Source organism: Lissotriton helveticus, chromosome 2_1, assembly GCF_964261635.1.
Source record: "Lissotriton helveticus chromosome 2_1, aLisHel1.1, whole genome shotgun sequence".
NCBI classification, from domain to species: Eukaryota; Metazoa; Chordata; class Amphibia; order Caudata; family Salamandridae; genus Lissotriton; species Lissotriton helveticus.
The window spans coordinates 1667046349-1667056725 of record NC_136059.1 but is presented as its reverse complement, the minus strand read 5'-3'; the positions used below and the strand labels follow the sequence as shown (position 1 = coordinate 1667056725).

Here is a 10377-nt window from a genome sequence, read left to right as displayed (position 1 = left end):
AAGATGTGGCCAATATATTTTTTTATTCGAAAGCACTGTCCCCTGACCTGCATGGCCAATTAAACGTTGCGATGTTGCACAACGTACATTATTTGGTGAAACAGTACCCCCTCCACCCCCCCAACAAACACAAATGAACTTCAAATGTTTTCTTTTGAAAATAACTTTGTGTCTCATTTTTATTTTAACATAATATAAAGAAAGATGATACAAAAATAAAATATATATGAAATCTTACCCCACAGCTGTCCCTACCCTCCCCAACCAAATTTCAAAGTTAAATGTAAACCCCAACACCCAAATCCCACCCACCAACAAAAGGATTAAAAAAGGGGCAAACAAACAGGGTCCATCTCAAAGCCGGCGGGCTTTCAGGTGTTTGTCCACAATGAGCTTCACCCGCTCCTCTATTCCATCCTCAAGCTTCACCCGCTCCTCCTCAAGCCTCGCTACCCGGCGGAGAATCTTTTGTTGAAATTCCCGGCACCTACATTGGCACGCATGTTGTGGGGGGGCCGCCGATGATGTAAAAATTCGGCGGCGGGCGGCTGCCTGACCACGGCGACGTACTCCTGCAGGCTTGGGGGCCGGGGCATTGGAAGAGGCAGCAGCTGCTGCCGCCGCCTCCTCCTCCTCCTCCTCGGCCTGAGCCACCAGCCGGCGGTAGGCCTCAACGATGGCCTGCAGTTTCCGCTGCCGGGCCCGGACTGCCAACTCCTTCCTTGTTGGTTTTGAAGGAGTAACTATAAAGAAAGAAACAGAATTGTTGTAATCCAAAATCCCAGCAAATCAAGAACACAAAATTGATTCAACACATAGTGGCACAGTAGCACCAGCAAGCAAGCTGAGTACAAAAAATTGTGTTGCATCTATCTTGAACATTCTACGGCCTATATAATTAATTTGTTGGACTTTTTGGCTCGGCATTATGCCTGCCCTAGTAGCATGGGTGTACTTCAACGGTCACACACATACGAACGAACACCTGTCTTTTTCATATCTCGTTTTATATATATACTCTGCTTCCGGGAAGGCGGGAACAGTCTCAAACTAACATTAATTAACAGGGGGCAGCTAGTAGTAAATGTCTAGTAGAGACTATCATTCTTTATATCGCGCAACAAACCTTATTTGGTTTGTGTTTCACCAGCAACGACCCATGCATCCAGTCGTCCCCTCCTTCCCTTGCCTTTGGGTTTGACCAAAACACCGCTGCTGCTGAGACTATCCACTAACCACCGATATTGGGTGTGTCTCCCAACCACGCAGGCAGCTGTGTTTTCCCCTTTCCATGCTTCAACAACAACCCATGCATCCGACTGCTATCAGCCACCTGCATTACTGTAGTGGTAATGCTAAGCATGGTAATGACAAGTAAAGGTGGCGTCATATTTTGTCCAGTAGAACTTCAAGTTCTTAATTCTCAGAGTACAGTGAGGAAGTTTTCCCCTCCCACCAAGTAATGCGGATCACTATTGAATGTAACTTACCATCGCCCACCGCTGTTGGCTCCTCCCCCACTGCTGCTGGTGCTGGTGTAGGTGCCTCTGGTCCTCCTGTCCCCTCCGGGATCGCCTCTGCTGACGCTGCGCCGCTGTCCCCGTCGGCACTGGTGGATGGTACGGGTTCTGCACCTATAAAAATAAGTACACCTTTTTAGATGGATGCACAGCCCCCATTGTACTTGTTCACCAAGAATGGAGTTCTGCAAAACAGTTAAGTACAACGTACGTAATCAGTAGTAGTCCACATTGCATAGTACAGCAGAGTCACTACACATATTAGTATTCATTTGTTATGGTATGGTACCCAAGCTCATCTCATCTGTACTGCTACTCTAGTCCTTTGAAATTTGAAGTGAACTATGTAACCTTTGTACATCAATGTATCCAGTTTTGCGCATGCTACCTCGCAGCTTGTTGCGCAGTACGAGAAGACGCCTTTGAGGCCACATGATTGTTCAATGCATACACCTGAAGAGGTTGGAAAATAAAAGGGCCCGTATTTACGTTTTGTATGTGGATTGTGGAATCGAGTTTGCTTACAGGTTACAACTTTTTTTTAGCATGGCTGCATAAAACTTGCCTAAATGTATTTCATACTGTCTAACGTGCACCACTTTTGTCATTATTTTTCGGCAGATCAGAAGATTTCCTTCTACGAAGCTGACAATAAAATGTACACCTGCCATTTTCCTGAGGAAGCTGACGCAGTTTTGACTAAGATGAAAGAATCGGAAGAACAGGAGGAATAGAGTGGAGGAATAGAATGTATCTAGGATGTCCATTGGAGAATCTACTATACCTCCCATTATACCTCCTATTATTAGCCTGATTTCAATTGAGTTTAAAATGGATGAGAGATGAGAGTGAGAGTGAAAAAAAAAAAAAAAATAAATAAAAAAAAAAAAAATAAACATAACAGGTTGAGGAGTGACTGATAAAGTTTTTGAGGGGGAAGAAAAAAAAAAAAAAAAAAAGTAATAATAATTATGAAAAATAATCAGTGTGGTATGGTGAGGTGTTGTGAGGGTGTTGTGGTGAGGGGAGATTTAGAAAAAGTAGGCGGGAAAAAAAAAAAAAAAAAATAAAATATATGAGGGGAGAACTTCAGGTCAATAAATAAAAACAGGTACAGATAGGGATAAAGAGACCGATATTTCTTTCTTAATGGGGAGGGCATCAGCGGTTCGGGGCCTCTTAGGGCGTATTTTCGCCAATCAGGAAGGGAGGGTTCCCCGGGGGGTGGGGGGGTAGGTTCACCAGGGTTAGGGGAAAAAAGCAGTTAAAAAAGTCCTCATGTGCCACAAAATATTATTTCTTTTTTTCTTTTAAATTTAAGTGTCAATATATACGCTCGAGACAAGCCACAATTTATAGTTTAAAACTTCGGTATGTCTCAAGTTAGACAAACTAAAATCCTTTCCTGGAATTTGAACGGTTTAGGAAATCGAAAAAAACAATTAAATGTTCTTCATTTTTTGGAGAGTAAAGGGGCCTCCTTGATTTTCCTACAAGAGACCCATTTAGAAGCAGAAGATTGTAGAAAATTTTTTAATAAGAGCAAATGGGTTCAAGATGTTTTTTGTTCTAAACAACCAGGTAATACGAGAGGGGTAGCAATAATAATTTGTGCAAATAAAGGAATTGTTATGCATGACTGGGCCACAGATCAAACGGGCAGGTGGTTGGTCGCAGTTGTTTCAATCAGTACAGTTAAATTTTTATGTGGGGTCTATTATGGCCCAAATGATGATAATCCATGTTTTTTACAGAAACTAGAAAATCATATGCTGCAATATACTATGCCCATTGTATTAGGAGGTGACTTCAATTTACTATTAGATCCCGCAGTAGATCGCACCTCTAAATCTAAATATAATTGCCCCAAGAAATCTATGTTAGCCCTGAAAAATATTATGAAGGAGCATTTGCTATGTGATGTGTGGAGAGTTAAGCATGGCACCCGTAGTGAGTTTTCCTTTTTTAGTAAAAAATACCACCAATTTTCTAGGATAGATTTCTTTCTGGTTAATAGATCATTGCTTGCAGATATTAAATCCATTTCCTATACTCCAACCGGGCTGTCTGACCACTCAACAGTTGAGTTAAACATTAATTTCCAAAAGAACTCTTCAGAATATAGGTGGACTTTGGATAGGACAATTTTGTTAAAGGAAGAGTATAAGGCAAAAGTTAAGGAGAATATACTAGAGTTCTTTCTGTTTAACCACAATACCGCCCCAGATAATATAATATGGGACGCATTTAAATCTGTATTAAGAGGTATATATGGTTCCCAAATGGCTCTGACTAGAAAGTTAAAAAAAGAAATGGATATCAAGGATCTTAGAGAGATTAAATTAAAAGAACAGCAACTTCTTTCCGCCATCCCTAATGATCAACTTGGCATATCAAGATTGGAAAAATAACTTTCTGAGTTACAAACAAAGTTCAGGTTAAGAAACGAAAAAATAATTAGAGATAAATGGGAAATAAGCAAACTAAGAAATTTCGAATATGGGGAAAAATGTGGGTCATTGCTAGCTTGGAAAGCCAGGTCGGAGAGGACCAGGAATAACATCAAAACGTTAAAACAAAGAGGAACGGGTCTAGTCTTGTCTGAAGATGGTGAGATCAGGGAGGAAGCTAGATCTTTTTACGAAGAACTTTATTCAGAAAATATTAATAACTCGACGGATGAGTTAGAAAAATTGGCGATTTTGGGACACTTACCACAATTATGCAATGAAGATATAGCCTTTCTGGTAAAGGAAATAACGGAAGGGGAAATTAGATTGCAAGTGAAAAAGATGGCAAGGAACAAAGCAGCAGGCCCAGATGGTCTGCCAATAGAGACATATAAGGACAACATAGATGAAATTTTGGGCCCACTACAGGCACTATTTAACAATATTTTCATCCAGGGAAAACAAATCCCGCCCTCCTGGTCAGATGCTACAATCTCTTTAATTGCAAAACCGAATAAAGACCCGGAAATAATAGGGTCGTACCGACCCATTTCACTTTTGAACTCTGACCTAAAGATTTACTCGGGCATACTAGCAAGCAGGTTGGCTAAGGTTATAAAGACTATTATTCATCCTGATCAGCGAGGATTTATTCCTGGTCGACAATTGAACGAACTTACATTTCAAGTGATTGGCGCGATTGATTATGCAATCCAGAAGGAAAAGCCACTTGCGATTGTGGCAATAGACGCTGCCAAAGCTTTCGACCAAGTGAACTGGCCTTATTTATGGAGAGTGATGAAGAAATTTGGCTTTCCTGAGATTTACATTAAAGGCATCGAAACCTTATATAGGGGCCCTAGAGCTAAGATTTTGGTGAATGGGGGCCTGTCAGAGTGGTTGAATGTCTGCAGAGGGACAAGACAGGGATGTCCCCTGTCTCCATTATTGTTTGACATATATATCGAGCCCTTTGTTTGTGTTTTAAGGCAAGATCCCATAATTTCCTCTTTTAGTATTGGAGAACTATCTATAAGGACTGCACTGTATGCAGATGATCTTCTCCTGTATACTTCCAATCCACTAGTAGCAATCCCAAGATTATTTAGCCTAGCTGAGGACTTTGGTATTGTTTCTGGTTATTCTATCAATCGGGATAAAACTGAGGTCATGTGTTGGAATATCCCAGTTCCTATTCCAGAAGCTAAACCAAAGATGAGATATTTAGGTGTCTACTTAACCCAGAAATTGGAGGAAATTCCTAATACTAGTTGGGAAGAGGTAATAAAAGAGATTAAAAGACTTTTGTCTAGGTGGAATGCACTTCCTTTCAATATTTATGGTAGAGTTAATTTGGTTAAAATGATTATATTACCAAAGGTGACGTTTTTGTTTAATTCTATTCCTTTAATATTTAATAAAAAAGATATTATGAATCTACAAAGCAGGATAGGATCTTTTATTTGGGCAACTAAGACTCCAAGGATAGCCTGGAAGAAGTTGAGGAGAGGATTGAAAGTAGGCGGACTATCTCTTCCAGACTTATTATTTTATTGTTACGCCTTTCAACTTAAAAATGTTAGGTTATTAGCCAATAAATTGGACTCAACTTCCAACAGTTTGCTGTTTCGGGCAATGCTGCAAGATCTACCATACGATGCAGATTTTTTTTTGTTTAAATTTGGGGATAAAAAGTTCTTCAAAAAGGTTAGACTAAAGCTTTTGAAAGCCGCTCTATATTATTGGACACAGAGCTGCAAGGTACTCCATATTCCCTACTACCATTCATATGCCCCGATTTGGGATTCCCCCGGCACCCCTGAATGTTTAACTGACCAATTGGCCCTTCCCCTGAGGAGAACTGGTCTTTTCAGATGGGGCGATTTAAGCAGTATATCAAGAGGTTTAAATTGGGACTTTTTGGTAGGCATAACTGGCGGCACTCTTACGAGATTTAAATTTTATCAACTTTCCGCCTGGTGGGGAACCCAATATTGGGGTACTGATGATGAAAATCTGTTTTTGAGATTCATTAGTAACTGTAGTGGTAAGAAGGGAGAGACTGCCAAGTGCTACAAAATTTTATTAGATTATAAAGATAATCTGGAGCTGGAAATTACCAGGCTATGGGATCTTAGTACGGTCTCGATTACTGATAACTCGGAGAATTTGGAGAAGTTGTGGACGGATTCCTTCTTGATATCTCAGAAAGCAATAAAACCGTCCAATTTAAGAAGAAATCACTTATACACAATGTATAGAGTTTATTGGACTCCAGCTAAGCTTTCCAAGTTGTCAGTAACTTCGTATTCTTGCCCCAGATGTAATTCACAGGACGCAAACGATATTCATATGTTTTTAGACTGCCCAAATATAAGTAATTATTGGGGGCAAGTGTGTAAATTTCTGGAGGAGGTATTATCTTTTCCAATTATATGTACCCCCAGATTGGTATTCTTTGGTTTAATTTTGAATTATGCTGCCAATAATCACATATCACAATTTATTTTTTATGTAATAGTGATCGCTAGAAGAGAGATTTGTAAAGCTTGGAAGTCGGCACTCTCTCCGACGTTTGCAGACTGTCTCAAAAACATCATGGGGGTGAGTAAATTAGATACTTTATGCGGCGGTGAAAAATCTGCTAAATTATGGTCGATGCTAAAAACCTGGAGCGAAAAATAATCCCAATAGTCCAATGATTATGCCAGAGGTTCTGTGGTCCTGTCCTTCCTACGCAGCAAGAACCAATACGAGAGGAAGTTGGACGGGTAACAATCCTACCTCTGGGCAATCTTCAAAGGCTATCCATAACCACAAGGGCCGTAACGGAAGGTTGTGTCAGTGGCTTGAAGAGCTCTAAATCAGAGTATCAATTGACTGGTGGCATGTATGAGGACACAAAAAAAAAAAAAAAAAAAAAGAAGCTGACATTTCCAGAGCTTACCAAAAAGAGGCATATGTAACCAGTATACGTTCAATGGTGAGGGGTCTCCGACATTTCCCACATTTCCCTATCGTGCACTAGTAGCTGTACAAATGTTGATTACTTTATTCAGCCTTTTTTAACTCTGGATTTTTTCTGGTGGGCCCCTCGACGTATTTCACGGAACAACTTAAAAACATTGATGTTACTTACTTACTTCTAACAAAATAAAGCTTTTGAAGTACCACTTTGACTCTGAAGTTTATTTTCAGTGTCTGTTGTCTTGTAGACTTACACGAGTGAGTGAGCAAAAGGGGGTTACTTAGGTTATGGATTGTGTAATAAAAGCATTGGGCATCTTGGTATTGGGGTTCAGGAGTGTGATAATTGAATAATTGACCAATGACTGAGCCCATATAGGTTGTCGTTCAGTGAATTGTGGGTTCCTCAGAGTTCTGTGACTGAGGTGTAAGTAAGGTCCAACCTGCCTATCAGCACCAACATCCAAATTTCTGGTGCATACATAGTTATGTAATATGTATATGACTCCATAGAAGATAGAATACCCACAAGAGTAGTAGTGGTATACTAACGTTTTACAAAATACTAGACCAACATCTGGATGCATACTTGGTTGGTGTCAATTGCCAAAGCAGAGACATTACAGAGGAAAAAGCATAAGACAGGAGTGGACCCTGTGCCTACAGCTTTTCTAATTTTTATCACATATTTATGGAAAAGATTAATACCTTAACTAAAGAGTCAAAATTTCTTTAGGAAGTAAATGTAATTAATCGGTTGAAAAAGAAAAGCTCCGTTACAAAGTTAGGGAAATATCATTGTTCCAAAAGAAAGCACTGTTGGACTTACTGGGGACAGCAGCAGGATCCTCAGTAGAGGAGCTCTGTGCCTGTGGTGGTTCACCCGCCGACTCGGTCCCAGCCTTCTGCTTGCCCCTGGGTTCTGTGGTTCATGTAAGAAATAATAAACAAAGAGAAAAACATTGAGTGCTGTGAAACATAGACATCATTTCAAAAACCACTGCTAGAACATTAAAAGAAACAAACATTGATCTACCAAATGACTACTGCCTTGCAGGATTCACTGACTGTATACTTGGAGAAAACAAATCAAATGTTCCATAAACATTCTGATTGCAGATTACTAAGTAACACAGAGGCAGTAACACCTGAACAACACCACCGATTCAATATTCAAGAATGGGGTAATCAATTATCTGTGAGTAGTCATTTCTTTTTCATTTTTGCCAGCAAAATGCATAGATCACAAGGAGGAGACATGCAGAAACTTTGTGCATACACGAAATTGTACGTTCGTTGCATCATATTTTGTTATGCTACTGACTGAATTCTACTGCTGCCAAGCCTACCCACTCATTAAACAAACTACATCAGTTCTATGGAGGGCTGAGGCAGGGGTGGCTCTAGGCTCATGGTGGTCCTGGGCAGGGAGCGTAGGTAGGGGGCCCCGGAAGAGGAGGTCGGGGCGGAGGACGGAGGCCAGTGAAGAGGGGGAGTCAGGGTGTTTGGAAGTGGAACAGAGCCGGAGGCACCAAATCCCTGCCAGGGGCCGCCACGCAAATATGTATCCATCCTCAGAGGATTATTAAATTAAGGATATATATTGGTGTGGTGGCCCCTGAAGTTTGGTGGCCCTGTGCAGTTGCACAGCTTGCACATGCCTAAAGCCGGCCCTGGCTGAGGTAAGAATAACAAAGTAACTTTAGCATTCATTGCCAGAGGAGGATTCATGCAGAAGAGAAGGCCGTGAAAAAAACGCTACAATATGCAAACTACGTACAATTATCCATCCACCGCTATTTCACTGACGGACAAAGGAAGGACAAGACTCTATTAATAGCATTAACTAACTTCAGTTCTCTACAATAAAGAAAATCTCACATCAATAAACAGCAACAGCTAGCGCCAAGTTGAAACAACACGCAAGAGTCAGTGAAGAAGAGCAGTGTCATACAATTACAGTAGATATAACTGAATACATCGGAAATGTAACTAGGAGCAACAGTCATCGCGTTACTTATTCAGCCAAGATTTAGAAAGATACAATAACAATATTTATACTACTATATATACATATATATAAATATATATATATATATATATATATATACACACACACTTTTTTTTTTTGGGTAGCCACTCACCAAGACCCACAACCTCGACACCAAGCAGGTCCAACAGGTCCTGCTCCTGGTCCAAAATGTCGGCCCAGCGGTGGGACAGCTGATGGTGGGTACGGCCGATACCGGAGCAGCGGAAGACTGCCCGGCGCACCTTCGCCCACCGCCGGAGACGCTCTTCAATACGGTAGCCGGAGCCGGGCCTGCCGCCTGCTGCCAAGGTCAAGGGGAGGTGGCGCTGGAGAAAAAAGACCAGGGCAGCCACCTCCTCCTCCCCAAAAAGTTGGCGGGCCGTCACTCCTGCGGGGCGCATTCTGCCGCAAGGCAGCCGGGTTTTTTTGGGCACAGCCGCCTTGCCCTTTGTGCCGCCGATGCTGCTGGCACCCTTCACCATGGTTCTGGGTAAAGGGGAGAAGAAACGTTCAAGACAGAAAGGTAGGGGAAAGAAGAAGCAAGGTAAAAGAAGGAAGTAATATAAAACAAGAGAAAAGTTGAAAAAAAGTTGTAAAAGTAGAAATAAAATGAAAAATATAAACCTAGGCACAGAGAGAGATAGGTAATAACTAAAGAAAGTTTGAAAAAGTGGGTGAAAAGACCAGGACTGAAGAGATAGGAGCTAGATGCTAAAGTAGGCCCAAAACCATAGCCAGAGTGTGAAATCCAAGATGGCTCCGCCCGTCGCGACCGCCTGGGTAGGTTCGCGCGATATTTAGCGCGATCACGCACTTTTGTAGTGCGAACGAGAAGATGAGTTCCCGAACATGTCTTGCACAACGCGAACACGTTACTTGTGACCCGGAACAGGAAATAAGGGAACGCAAGCGGGCGGGACAAACCTCTTGGGTAACTTAGCGCGCTAGCCATCTCGAGCATGCAGGCAGCGCCCCGAACACGCGCACCGCGCTCCCGAAGACAAAAAACGGCGCGCGAACGGGTCTAGCAAGCAACTACGCATGTCCGCGGAGCTACGCGAAGGTCGCGGAGTGCAAGTGCGTCTTCGCGTAGCTCCGCGGAGTGCGGCTCCGCGAACTACGCCTGTGGGCACTGTAGCATTCTGGCCGCAGTGAAGTAGTTACTCCTACCGGTGTGAAAGTGCTGTTTTGCCTACTGTGAGATGGTGGTGAGGTGAAGTACCGGTACACCGGGGGATGAAAACGTATGCCTAAACTGTGAGCTGATTGGTCTGTAGTATACTAGCAGAACCAAAGTATTTACCGTTACCGGTGTGAAAGTGCTATTTTCTCTGGAGTGAGATGGTGCAGAGGTTAGGTACCATTAAACTCGGGGATGAAACCATGTGTCTAAACTGTGAGCTGAGTA

General features: G+C 42.0%; 1 long non-coding RNA gene across 1 annotated transcript; it reads right to left on the bottom strand.

Annotated features, from left to right (window-relative positions):
- Window positions 1–338: 338 nt before the first annotated feature.
- Window positions 339–7861, bottom strand: LOC144819892 (uncharacterized). The gene is made up of 3 exons (XR_013607611.1): window positions 7767–7861; window positions 1491–1634; window positions 339–743 (listed from the first exon to the last, which is right to left on the bottom strand). It is a non-coding gene; the product is annotated as an uncharacterized LOC144819892 (long non-coding RNA).
- Window positions 7862–10377: the final 2516 nt, after the last annotated feature.